This window comes from Haliotis asinina, chromosome 10 (assembly GCF_037392515.1).
Source record: "Haliotis asinina isolate JCU_RB_2024 chromosome 10, JCU_Hal_asi_v2, whole genome shotgun sequence".
Classification (NCBI taxonomy): domain Eukaryota; kingdom Metazoa; phylum Mollusca; class Gastropoda; order Lepetellida; family Haliotidae; genus Haliotis; species Haliotis asinina.
This window is the reverse complement of record NC_090289.1, coordinates 43,845,770-43,861,039: the sequence shown is the minus strand read 5'-3', so window position 1 is coordinate 43,861,039 and position 15,270 is coordinate 43,845,770. Positions and strand designations below refer to the sequence as shown.

The 15,270-nt window shown below is 37.3% G+C and overlaps 1 protein-coding gene across 1 annotated transcript in view; it reads right to left on the bottom strand.

Moving 5' to 3' along the window:
• LOC137299077 (semaphorin-5A-like) overlaps window positions 1-13,422 on the bottom strand; it is a 177,448-nt gene extending 164,026 nt beyond the window's left edge. Inside the window, exon 1 of the mRNA XM_067831568.1 lies at window positions 13,350-13,422. The gene's annotated coding sequence lies outside the window, so the exon portion shown is untranslated. The remainder of the gene's footprint in view (window positions 1-13,349) is intronic.
• Between the last annotated feature and the right edge of the window lie 1,848 nt (window positions 13,423-15,270).

Sequence of the window (15,270 nt, the reverse complement as noted above, 5' to 3'; positions counted from 1 at the left end):
TTTCAGAGTATAAATGTAGCATTTTAAAATTTTCTCCACTTTATCTTTATATTTATTACATTATTTTGTACAAGTAATTCTGTATGAAAACAGGTGGGTAATAATTCAAAGAAAAGATGCAAATAAAATCTATGTCCAAAACATAAGTGAAAACTTAAGCAAACATTTCAAATAAACATGCATATGTTTAAAAAATAAGTCAACAACAATAAAAATTCATAGACATTTTTTATATGCTTTTTCATACGATACCCAAATGGGTTTCTTGACTTAATGTTTTAGTCGCCCACCCACTAACAACATCTGGAGCGATATCATCATGGTGTATTTTTCTATAGAAGAAATCTGATAATAGATTATTACGTTTTTCACTGTTTTTAGGGACATGTTTTCACACTGCATGCAGTTTGTAAAAAATGCCAACATTATAAATGTTGCAAAAATATCCTTTGATAAATATCACCTCCATCTTGAAGCAATAACTTGAAATGTAGCCTGGAGATTCCTTCTAGGAAAGGATATTCCAAATATCACCAAGTTAATTTTTTCTCTACCCAAGTCAAAGGTTGCAGACACATTGGTATGTCAATATCAAAACATACACACATCACCGATACAGATCAAATTCTATCACCGAAAACTCCACGTGTTTAAAAAAATAAATTTTAATCCCTTAACGAGTCCCAATCACAATAGAATCAGTGCTCTGACAACATGAGGTAGCCATGCTTGTTTCACAAAGTTGTAGTGCAGCAAATGGATGTTTTTTTGTTTAATCAAGGATGCAGATGTCTTGTGAGTTGGGTCTCGATGTTAAAGCAACATGGTTGACATAGGGGATGTGATATGCTGACTCAGGGATTTTACAGATGGGGTTTTGACTGTTGTGTTGTGACTAGGGTTGTCTGGGAACACGTGTACTGACTTTTGTTACAGCGGTGGGATTATATTATGTTCTGTATATATCCACAAATAACTGACTAGCATGAGTGAGTGAGTGAGTGAGTTGAGTTTTATGCCGCACTCAGCAATATTCCAGCCATATGGCGGCGGTCTGTAAATAATCGAGTCTGGACCAGACAATCCAGTGATCAACAACATGAGCATCGATCTGCGCAATTGGGAACCGATGACATGTGTCAACCAAGTCAGCAAGCCTGACCACCCAATCCCGTTAGTCGCCTCTTACAACAAGCACAGTCACCTGTTATGGCAAGCATGGGTTGCTGAAGGTCTATTCTACCCCGGGACCTTCACGGGTCCTGACTAGCATGAACCAATGAATAAAATAAATGAATTTAAAAAGAAATGTAAGATAAAAAAAAAGAACACAAAATGTTTTGCTTTCTAATTTGTTTTGTTACCATTTTTGTCACTGTTGTCAAGCAACATACCTGTAACTCTAGTTTTTTTTTTATGTCTATATTTAACAGTGTTTCAGTTACAAGTGAGCAGGCTCTTTCTGTGAATATTTCTAAGAACATCATGCAAGTCTTGCTTAAAAGTTGACAAAGGTTACTGTTTTTAAGGCCAGTAAAACTTTCAAATGGTTTAAAATAGTAAATACATGTATGTGGAAAACATTGTCAAATTTGACCTTAGGGACAGAAGATATGTCTGGTGCATCTCCCTATTTTGAATTAACTATGTGATCATATGTTTTACTGGTGTGTGATTGTCCTGCCTTTGTATGTGTTTGTGACGTTCACAACTGGGACTGGATACACAGGCCCAAAACTGAAATAATAACACACATAGCCTGTTCATGTAAATAGGCTTAATTTAAGTTAAAGTTGTGGTCACAAATTAAAGAGGTATATTTGATTGATGACTGGCATAAGGAAGAAGATGCTCTGATACAGAACTTTTGATTATTGTTGAGGTTAAAAACAGAATGTTAACACTTCTGATTCAGTTTTTTTTTAAAATGTATTTTATGGCCTCTGATCAAACAACGTAGTGATTGTTGTTCATTTTGCCTGCCAAAAGCGCTTTGTTTGGAATAATTGTTAAATTCCTGAAACATCTGAAACTCATGAGCAGTAGAAAAGACACATGTCTGACATCTCGATAATCTGTTGGTGCCATATTCATACGCACCCTGAAATAAAGACATCCAAGAAAACCCATGTACATCTAGAATATGTGGCAAGTCTAAATGTCCAGAGTTTCTGAAAATTTAAAAAGTCTCAAGGTTCCTTCTCATTATATCACATGATTATTTTTCATGAATCGTTTTCTGTCAAATGCGTTCATTTCAAGACTAGATGTTAGCCCATAAGTGCCAGTGCAGGCCACTTCTAACACTGACCATTACACAGCTGGATGGGTGACTAGGCAATCTGCTACTGAGATGGACCATAGCACTGCAAGATGGTTGGCCTGGGAATCCGCTTTGGACAGTTCAGACATCCACAGTAGCATGAGGAGAATGAGTGTACAGTAAATGAAAGAAGAAATAACAGCCACTGTTTCCAATAAAAAGCTATCACCTGGTCAGACATAACTTATTGCCTCAACATTCCTCAGTCAATGGATCCCATTCTCCAAATACATGAAACATGTCTGCCATCAACATGTCTGTCAGGTACTGAGGTGAGACAGACAGCTTCGGCAGCTGGTGTAGACAAAGCTTACACTGTTTACCTAGCAGCATTGTGCTAGAACTTCAATGACCATGGCACTTAGAAGAATGCCTGTAGGAGGTGCTCAACAATATCTTAATGATTTAATGAAGTACAGACCTTCAAATCATATCATCTACGCTATTCACAGATCAGGGTCCCGATCCACGAAGTGCTCCTAACATTACGACCTATTGTAACTCTAATGTCTCAATGGCTGACAAATGACATAGTGTTAAGAATGCTTTGTGGATCAGGGCCTAGATTTTCGAAGCTTTCTTAGCGCTAAGATAGTTGTAAGTGTCATACTTTACCATTGACTTATGACTACTTTAGCACTAAGACAGCTTCGAAAATCTAGGCCCAGAACCCAAGATGCATAATTGAATGAAGGAAAGAAGTAAACAAGTAAACAAGAAAAAAAAAGTTACAGAAACAAAGTCACTGGGAAAACAGGTCACACAATGCAGTTTACTTATGTGTTTATATAACTCATATAATATAAATGAGTTTCTGTAGCTAATTAGCAGAGTATATAGCTTTTGATCTTTTGGGTTAATTAAGTGAGTACATGGCAATACAAACACTCTCTACTTGTGAATGTTTTTTTAGCTATTTGATGTTCTAAAAACACAATGTTATTGCTGACCAGGTCACAAGTTGCATACATAAGTGAGTTGATTTTTTTGTCTGATAACTGTTCCCTGTGAGAATGGCTTTCTAAATCTCAATTTGTAAATCATTCTCATGGCCGCGATGAACATATTCATTTTGTTCCATGAATTATTTCCCAGGACCAATATTTTTTTTAGTAGCACACAATTAATATGTAAAGTGATCATAGGCATAATTTATAAATGTCTATATTAATTGATACAAAAACTGTCAAATCAAGTATATTTCATATTTTGAAGCATGTGAAATTACTGTACTAGTTCAAAGGTTTACTGCAACATTATGTCTTCAAAAATGTTTGCTCTAAGTTTGTGACACACTCTGTTTTTCAGTTTTAACTATGCTAAAAGAATGAACACATTCCTTTATAGCATGCTTCCACATACAAGATGTGAGATATAGATTTGGAAGTAGTTTACAAATTATAAGGAAATCCTGAAACAAAACAAGGAAACACTTCAGGACATACAGATTCCTGATCAGAATGGTGTCGTACCGGGGAAGCAGATAAATCAAATTTACCAAGTACCTCGAAGTAGATCACGCGGAAATTAATAGGGTGCCGCTATGTAGATGCTTCTAAAGTGGAGTATATACCACGAAGTAGACACATTCATTAAGGCAAACACCGAGAAAAACAAACTCCTAACAATTAAAGACATTTTACAATAAAAGGTGATCTTAATCTCACCACTCGGTTGAGAAAAGTCATGAGTTGATAAGATTTACTTATCATTGCTCAATTTAATTTGAACTTAATTACATTATAGAAACACATGTATACAGAAAGAAATTACCGCTAGGTATGCTGAGAATGGTATTGTTATCATATTATTATCCACTCTTTTACTATGAAAACACTGTAGGAGTAGACCAATTCGTTATATATTGGGTATATAAGTATGGTGTCATTGAAGTTTCATCACCCTTGCATGAAAAATGGCAAATGTACAAGTTAGAGTTAAGTTCATTGAGAGTGTCCATGGGGAAGACATCTATATTTCAACAAGAACAAGTTTCGCCTTAATCGTCAGAGGGGAGAGAAGACCTACTGGAAGTGTGTAGAATCAACCTGTTCATCTTACATCGTGACATGTCAAGATCGACTCCAGACAGCAAAAAACGCCCACAACCATGTGGATCCTGTATCCATCTTTGAAGTTGATGCATTCAAATCCAAGCTGATTCACAGAGCGAAGACTGAGACAATGCCGACCCCTAAGATTTACGATGAGATAGCCAACTTATGAAAGCACCATGATACAGTGCCTGACGGTCTTCTTCGAGGGATTCCAGCGTTTACATCACTGAAGACAATCATCTACCGTCAATGCCAGAAAACCCTGCCTGGTCTTCCCAAGACAAGAAAAGACATCAGACTCGAAGGACAGTGGGTTTTGACTGATGCTGGTGACCAGTTCCTACACACTACCGGTGATGGAGACCAAATACTTATCTTCACAACTGACAAGAACCTTGAACTTTTGTGTGATGTTGACACAGTCTTTGGAGATGGTACATTTTCTTCAGCGCCCAGGATATTTGACCAAATATATACTTTGCATGGAACAGTTCAAGGACACATGTTCCCACTGGTGTTTTGCTTGTTGCCAAATAGGATAGAACAAACATACATACGTATGTTTGAGTACATTGAGGAAGCCGCACAGAGCCTTTGTCATCGTCTTTCTCCTCCGACTATACAGCTAGACTTTGAAAGGGCACCCCATAACACCGTCAAGCATATTTTTCCCAACACCGAGATCCAAGGATGCTTCTTTCACTTCACTCACTGCATCTGGCGTTACACCCAGAAGGTTGGATAATCTGTGCAATATTCAGAAGATCCTGAAGTGAAGAAGCTGGTCTGCAGAGCTGCTGCACTGCATCTTGTTCCCCTTGACAAGGTCGACGATCTGTGGGCTGAGACTGTTGGTGACGGCCCAGGTCACGCGCCCTTTGGACTATGTTACAACCACTTGGATCGAAGGACCATGGAGCCCTACCGTGTGGAATCACTTTGAAAACGATGGTCATTGGACGAATAACAACCTCGAAAGATTTCACCACAAGATCAACAGCAAAGAGTCACAGCAAAGAAACACCCAAACATCTACACGGTTGTTGGTCTTCTGAAATGAGAGCAGTCAGTAATGACTACAATCCCTCAAGCAAGACCTCATCAGCCAAACATTGATTGAGATAACGGATCATGGATCAAGTGTCTGAACTTTTAAAGCTTGGCTAAATGTGTGTATATTTAGTGACTCTGACAGCGGTTCCGAAGTGACTTTGGTCCAGTGACCTTTTGATTATAGTTTCAGTGACATCTCTCAGTAATATCACAGTTCAAATTTTACGGCTTGATTGATTAAGTCTTCCTAGAAAAAACTTTTAAAATGACAGATTAATAGTGCTTGTAAATCACATTTTCTTATTGTTATCTGTATGTGTCGTCCTATGTCCTATGTTGAATAATGTGTCCTCATTAAAGAGTGTCCGCTTTATGGTAGCCTTAGCCTTTTCCTTGCGTCCCACAACGTAGACACTTTAAGATCAGCTCAGCTATGTCAAGTCCCACTAAGCAGATGCAAGTATTTTCGGTCTCTCCCACTAAATAGACACTATTTTCAAAGAAGGAAATTATGTTTGTCTACTTCCCGGCCATGAACCCTCAGAATCAAGTGACCAAATAGATCTGGTGATCAGGCTCTGGTGTCAAAGTCGATGGCATGTCATTGTTGTTCACAATCGTTAGATTGTCTAATCCAGACTTTACTATACTGATGGTAAAATTTGAAGCAACACCTGAATTGATATAAGTAGAAATAGTGTAACATACACAATGTTATAGTAGCAGTGTGACATGAACTGGTAATTTGGCTATCTCGGGGAAAAAGCCATATGCACGTGCATTGAGTGGTTTTCACATGCATGCAGAGAAAATGCTTGCACAGTCGTATATCTGAAAAATCAGTTTCGAGGGTAGTAGTGAGTAGCTTTGATATTCATTGAAATGGCACATAATCAGTTAACTGAGGCTACCAAATGGCAGATCGTGGGCATGAGACAAAGTGGCATGTCCCTACGTCAGATTGCAAGATGTGTTAATGTTTGCCATAGCGTTGTAAGCAGGTTTCAAAAAACATACAACCAATGAAGTCAAGGTCGCCGCTGGAAGAGGTCGTATCAAAAAGACTAATTTGAGGGATGATAGACGTTTACTTCGTATGGCATGTCAGGAACCATTCTGGTCAGCCAATCAACTCCATCAATGGTGGCAGCAAACAACAGGAGTAAATGTGTCGCGGGAGTTGGTTGACAAACGTCTTGTAGCCGCTGGTTTGCGAGCTTGTCGTCCCTTGAAACGACCCGACTGACCAATAGTCACATGCATCTTCGTCTGGTTTGAGCACAGGCACAACTAAACTGGAATTTGCGCACATGGTGACATGTCATTTGGTCTGACGAGTCGAGGTTCAATCTGTACGTTGTTGACGGCCACTTACGGGTCAGACATCTTCCCAACACAGCACTTCCCAACACGCTCAAAACATACTGACAACAGTAATTAGAGGTGGTGGGTCGGGTCATGGTGTGGGCAGCCTTCTGTCATGACCAGAAAGTAGACATCAAAGTCATCGAAAGGCACGATAAATGCGGAGAAGTATGGTCGTGACATCATCGAGAACATTCTCCTGCCATTTTTGCAAGCCAATCCTCACGTTGATCACCTCTACCAGGATGACAATGCCCACCCCAATGTCCTGGGGTGATCACTGACCTCAAAAGGCAGCACAACGTTGAATCCCTTGACTGGCCAAGTGTCAGTCCAGATCTCAATCCAATACAGCACCTTGGGATGCCATTGGGAGGAGCATTTCCTCAAGAGATCGGCCCCCGACCAACGTTCGCAAACTCAGACAGGTTGTCGTAGACGAATGGAACAATCTGCCAATGCAGTTCCTGCGTAATCTGGTCTTATCAATGAGACGGCGTTGTCGAGAGGTGGTTTAGGCTTGTGGTGGATACACCCACTACTCACGCTAAAGATACACTAACTAGAAACGTTAACAGTGGATTTCATTACAGGACATGATGGACTTCCATGTGACATGATGGAACTGGCAAAGTGCTGACATTTCTCTAACAAAATGTGCATACTTTGTAGACAACACTTTTTTGTTGATTTGACGTTATCTTTCTGAATGGAATAAATGATCTCGATTATTTTCAACACACATTTGTATCACTGAAGTAGGGCACAAGATGATTAACATGTTTTGGGAAATCATTTTAGACTGGTACACGTTAATTGTCATACCTATACATGTAGAAATAGGCCTTGTCTCAAAATACGGGTGTTGCTTCAAATTTTACCATGAGCATATTTATAGACAGCTAAGATATAACTGTAGCATTGCTGATAAAATTGATAAAACACAAACAAACACACACTCATCCATACATACATTCGTATACATATGTGTAATAAGCAAGTATCTGCCAAATTCTCTTGGTGTTGGTTAAAAAGATGGAACATCCTTTCCAGATTTGAATTTGTATTAACTTGAAAATCATCCACCTCTGACCCATCACCATTGTGATTTAAAGATTTTTTTATAAATGAACAAGTGAATTCTGCATTTATTTCCAGGGTCCAAAAAGTATGTCAAAATATGACAACAGCCAAATGATTTATTTTCACTGGCATCAGATTATAACAAGGTAGGTACCACACATAATTCCAATATTACCTGATGAATTTTAAGATTCATGTATTTATGTTTAAGAATTTAATTCTTACCCATACAAGTTAAAATAAATTGAAAAATTGATTACTATTGATGTGATAATTCAGTTTCAAAACTCGGGACCTCTATCCAACACATATTCAATGAAGATTAACAAGCAAGAACTTCTTTTCATCTCTGAACATCAATTCATCTACTGACTCATCTAATTCACTGTATGAAAAATGGGACAATTAATTCAAACACCATTTTCATATGCAGTTTCTAAAAATTACTGCATTGATCAAAATGACATCTTAAACGTGAATTATTTTAAGAAAAAAAATTCACCTTTCAAGAATGACATGCCACAATTACTAAATTATTACCCTTGAGTGTTTCTGTGTCATAACTATGAAAAATGTAATAAATTTCATGTAATATAGGCCTAGATGATACAATTTCTATTTCTATCAATATGATGAATCATGCCACGGTGATCTGAAATCTCTGATTTGATGAATCATTGCTGCAATATTTTTCAAAATGTTGAGACAGCATTGCATATCCTTTTGGCAGAATGGACAACTAGATACTATGTGCTGATGTACTAGGTTGGATTGTTGTATACTGCCATACTCAGTTATATTCCAGCTGTATGATGGCAGTATGTAAATGACTGAGTCTGGTTCAGACAATCCAGTGATCAACAGCATGAGCATCAATATAGGCAATTAGGATACAATGACATGTATTGCTTCTTATGACAAGCATGGATTGCTGAAGACCAATTCTTAGACTGGATCGTCATCTTCACTATTTGATAAATCAGTATAAACAATATCAAAAACAATAATGTATGTGTTAATGTTAAGTCTGGTGTGATATAAATTTAATCAGTTACACACAACTTATGAAAATATTAATTCTGACCAAATTTAAATTGAGAGTAAATTATTAATTTAGTAATGTAAAGAGGAATTTTGTCAGAATAATATCACTGAAAATATATACACTTTGGTAGTTAGAAGAAAAGTAATTTATCTTTTTTAAAAAACAAGAAAATTGAAATTATGTTTTTTATCAAAGAAAATAGATCAAAAAGAGTTCAAATAATCTCTACCCATGGCTAGGAAACTGTACACTATATCAAAGTACACATTCTATATATCACTCAATACTTCAATCCTACAAATTGCTAAGGTAGTTTCTCCTGATTTATTTAGCAATGAAACACGCACAGGTTAAAAGTTTACCCCAGCTTCCAATGTGTGTGGGGAGATGTCAGGTGAAACACTCGGTACATACCTATAAACTGACCTGTCGTCAAGCCTACCTGTAAAACTAACCAGTATGGTGCATGTTCTTAACATGTACACTGTTTAGGTATGTGTTTGAACAAACACAGGCTTCGTCAACCATGGACATCAAATATATAAGCCTTGAGCCTTATCTCATTTGAAGTATTTAAGTTTTAACAGGCATAGATCAGATGCACTGCAATCATCAGCTTCAATATGATTCTCATTGATATCCTCTGAGTTTTATGTAACATACAAATGTGAGTCTAGTATGCACAAATGCAGAGAATGGACACACACTAAAAAGTCAAGAGGACACGCAACTGTATTCATTTTACCCACAACACTTGCTAAGAGTTTAGTTGTTCCTTTCAGAGCAGTTACATGCATCATTTCACCCATCAGTTCACACTCTTTATGACAGGTTCTAAAGAAATTATCAAAACATACAGTTCTCTACACTGTTTGTTTCAGAGGCTCTTGCAATGCCTGCAGAGACCCTTGGAACTTATCATTAGGGGCCTACAGGACCATGTTTGTGAGCCAATGTTTGTATTCCTGTCAATGTCATCATCATCATCATCACCACCACATCATCATCATCACCACCACATCATCATCATCACCACCACATCATCATCATCATCACCATCATCATCTCCATCATCACCATCATCATCTCCATTATCACCATCATCATCACCACCACCACCATCATCACCATCACCACCACCATCATTATCATCTCCATCATCACCACCACCATCATTATCATCTCCATCATCACCACCATCATCACCACCACCACCACCATCATTATCATCTCCATCATCACCACCATCACCACCACCACCACCATCATCATCATCACCACCACCACCATCATCTCCATCATCACCACCACCATCATTATCATCTCCATCATCACCACCACCATCATTATCATCTCCATCATCACCACCATCATCACCACCACCACCATCACCACCACCACCACCATCATTATCATCTCCATCATCACCACCATCACCACCACCACCACCATCATCATCATCATCACCACCACCACCATCATCATCATCATCACCATCACCAACAACACCATCATCTCCATCATCACCATCACCACCACCATCACCACCACCACCATCATCATCTACATCATCATCATCACCACCACCACCATCATTATCATCTCCATCATCACCACCACCACCATCATCATCATCACCACCATCATTATCATCTCCATCATCACCACCATCACCATCATCATCACACCACCACCACCACCACCATCATCATCATCTTCCTTGACATCACTATCAGATACTCAGTCATCATAAGAAGCAGCAAAATCATATTATTTTTATTATCATTATATTTCTCACGTCTTTTGTCCAGGTGTTTTGGTAGATATATTGATGCATGTATCACTCAATATCCCTATCCCTAGCTCACAAAATATCTTTTTACGACAGAAAAACGTGTCTCCATCATCTATATCAGACAGGAACCACCAAGTTATTATCAGTCAACATAAACATTTGCCTCCACTTTTTATATCATGTCTGATCAAATCTTAAATTACTTTGAGAAAAACTTTGACCTCAGTGTTTGTGTTAATATCCAAGATATCTCCCTAAAATTACTCCCTACTGAGGGGAAGGTGCCCCTTAACACTGTACATTTCACCACCTTGTTCATTTCAAAGGTGTGTCTGATAAAGCTATCACCAAGTTTGTGCAAACAATCCAGTTACAGTTCTAACTAACACAATTTGTTTCTGATAAAACAATTCAAAGTGGCCATCAGTCCCTCAACCAGGATCTGTTTACAGAAACATCTTTGTTGTACATGGTGATAAAACAATCAGACAGACATACAACAACAGGGAGGTGAATATTAGGTCAAAACAACAATTAAACACGTTAGTCTCACACCTACAAAGAACAACATTCATTAAACTGTGGGTTGTACACAGTGTGTTTATATACTGTCTGGATCTAAATACGGACGTTGGATACAGGTAATTGAGAGACAGGCAATGCTTTCCTTACTACCATTCCACTACTTGGAGGATGGTAAAAATTACTGGATAATTGATACGATATATGTATGGACGGCTCAACTATTTTGACATGACATATGTTGTGAAATGATAAATGTTGAGATAACCAAGAAAGATGTGGAATGAAAAAAATTACACTGATGGTGTGTATGTTCCATAAGATGCTTTGGAACTTTGCCAGTGTGCCAGTTTAGTTACAAACATTTGAAACAATCTAATTAGAAGACAGGTTCTTTTGTCCATAAGCAACTTGGAATTAGACTTGAAAAAAAAAGAAACATATGCTAAACAAAAATGTCTCCTGTCAGACGCTAATTTCATCCAATCTTAACAGCTCTAAACTTATGATGTAATTACCAGACTTTAGATTTCTATGGTTAACCACCCTATTGTCCACTGCAGAACGGAAGATACTGGGCTGAACCACAGTAACTTTTGAGCAAAACAGGGCAACTGACTTCAAGAAAGTAACTTGTCCTGACTAATAGCACCTGCCCTGATTTTAAGACACAATGCATAACATTATTGTTTACTGGACTACTTAACAAAAAGTATAATTTCACTTTCTACTCTACTCTGCTCTATTATTATTGCGAAATTTAATAGCTTCATCATGAGCAGATTGCAGTTTGAAACCGTAAGTGGAAATACCTAGTAGCCCATGGATAAGCAATATACCATTATTTGATCATCCGAAATGAAAACTTACTTGTCTTGGGCATCAGGCAATGGGATTTTTTAAACCCTGCAATGGAGACTGTAAAACACAAAACCACATTACCATGATTTAAGTATGGCCTCGACACCCTACTTAGAAAATATGTTCCTACTCCCACCTGTGAAAGTATTACCCAAGTTAACACTTCATAGACTGTACCATTGTGGGGAATCAAACACAGGTTTTTGGCATGACAAGTGAACGCTTGAACCACAAAGCTACCTCACGTTTGTGAGAAGGGGAGAAGGTGAAGTAATCCTCAAAAGTCAAGTCTGTGTGTACTAATGCAACCAAACCATATTAACACTTTACTGAGAAAGTGTAATCTCAAGTATAACATGTTACTTTAAACCACTTTCTACATGACATTGTGTAATCAGAGGCAGGTGCCTATTAATCATTATCCAATAGTGACAATATCCAGTGACTGCAAGAAGGTGAGCGTAACAAGGAGTCGCACGCAAAAGTCAAGTCCTTTTTTAACTAATCCCACGAACAATTATTAACAACTTGTTAATACTACAATACAAAGTAAACTGACACCCCTGGACACGTCCTGACAATAGTCCGATCAGATTCCGCTATATCTTCACATAACTCTCCCCAACCATCAATAAGCTAGGGTTATGAACTTTGTGTTGTCATTAAGCTCTAGAGCCCTATTCCCGCCTGTGGATTATTAAAGTGACGATAAGCTCTTAAACACTGACTGGGATACAGTAAAATTTTAAATATTTGTTCAAAGATTACCTTTATTTTATCTTAATAAGTCGCCTGATGGTCTAACCTTCTGACCGGGCAGGCTTGTCTTGTGTTGCCTAATGAAGGGCGTCCATATTGAAATATTCAAATTCAGATTTGCGCTTAATGAATTTATGATGGGTGTTTGGTTATGAATATTCATCTTGTCCTGGGTTTATGTGTCTCGAAGAATCTTAAACAGATTTAGTGAATTACTAACTAATGTTTGTGACATCAGTACAAAGTCCAGTGTAGCACAACTAAGCATTTCCCTCAATTTCACACCATCATGATACAGATGAGACATTGCTGATGTGCATGTTCAATATCAACTAACTTTATTTCACTATTAATTCAAAATTACAAGACTTTTTGTTACTTATTTAAACCTCGTACGAAATACAAGTACCAAAATTAAATGAAAATCAGATGGAGTTTTAAAATCTGAAAATATCAATGTGTAAGTTAAGTTTTTAAGAAACCTACCTGTTTCAAAAGCCATTTTATCATGGTAAGTCAAATTCATGTTGGAGTCGAGTCCAAAGTGATGCAGTTCTCAGATGTTTACCATCAGCATGGCATGATTCTGAAACATCTAGAAACAAACCAGTGTTGATACACAGTCACCGATTCCTAGCATGCAAATGGAATGCAATTTTTCATCCATGTGAGTCATGTCATGTTTCAAGAGCCATGGCCTTTTTAACATCCAGCCGTGTACACTATAATACATTTTACTGGCTAATTCCTCTTGAATACTATTTTATAAAATCCATACCATTTCATAAGCTTATTATTATACAACTTCTTCTTATAGTGAAATTACAATAGAAAATGTATCTAAAAAGACATGTTTCTAAGCACCTTTTTAACATCCAGCTGTGGACACTTAGGTATGTTTTACTGACTGGCTACTTCCTCTTGAACACTGTTTTGTAAAAGCCAAACCATTCCATTGTACATTATTATTCAAACAAAGATAAGTTAAATTACCTTATAAAGTATATACCTATTACTGGACGTGATAGTGTGGATGCACTGAACCTAAGTTTTTTTCATATTACCTAATGGTTTTCTTTTTCAGTTTAGAATTAATTTGAGCGTACAGAACACTTTTAAAGCCACCCAACAAATTCACAGATGGTATGTTTCAACATAAATTGGCTAAGAAGCTGTGCTATAGATCACTATAACGATTAAAGAAATTTAAATATTTTTTAGCATATTCAGTTCAGCAGCCCCCAGGATTACTTTAATCATTTCAACATTACAACATAAATCAACACAACATTTCAACTATTTACGTTTCAATGGCCTGGAATGAAAGGAGAGCCAGTTCAGCACAATTCTAGATAATACCTCTACCAAAGAACACGACAGATATATTACGATAGCACCATAAGAAAAAAAGTATTCTAAAAGAATTCATGCCTTTTACACATTAATGTCCTCTAGGAATATCTGAATATGTTCTGGATGACAAAGATTGGACAAAGGTTCTCTTGTAACTTCTGACAATTTAATGCCCCTTTGCACAAGAATATCAAGCAACATACCATCCTTTTGTAGCTAATGGTTACAAAAGTCTATAGAAAGTGGCATAATGCTATTCCCAATGAACACAATCCTGTTTTACTTCCTTCATTTCTCAGGACCAAATTTTGTCAGTCGTAGTTAATCCAATACACTGCCTACCCAGCTAGCTTCCATGGAATTCATTCATTTTTTATAACACTCATGTGATTCATTGGGTTTACATGAACTTAGAAAGAGTTTATTTAGCTGGAAGAAAATCAGAAGACTTACGGGAGTATGTTCAGAGTGACCCTTTGAGAATCTGCCATATTGTCTGATGGAGTTGTGTAGGATTGTATCAATATCCGCTATACAGAAAGGTGTTTCTGACGGTCACGCTTTCTTAAACTTCGACAAAGTCTTCATGTTCATTGAATTGCTAACTTTAGCCTGTCTGAGATCTTGGTAGAATTCTTTAAAAATGAATAAAGAATTAATTCCATCTCATTGCAGTCATTTGCAGGTCCACTTGGTTCATTATATAGAAAAGCAATAAACGTAACACATTGAGATTGACCAGTGGTATAAATTTCGTATCGTCATTGTTCCTGCATCAATAAATGGGCTGGTACAAGACTTTATTACAGTTTGATGGTGCTTTTATTGCCAGACACTTATGGTTTCAACAGAATAGTGATTGCAGTCTCTTGCAAACCTCAAAAGAACTTACGGTGTACAGATTTATTTTCTGTCACCCAACTTATTTTCAATGTTAATAATCTAATATATAATCATATAACCCATTGACATTAATATCATGAATGGCACTGAGGGTTTCAGTTTGATGGAGAAACTTTTAATTGTACATGTGTCGGTAATCTTACAAACATGA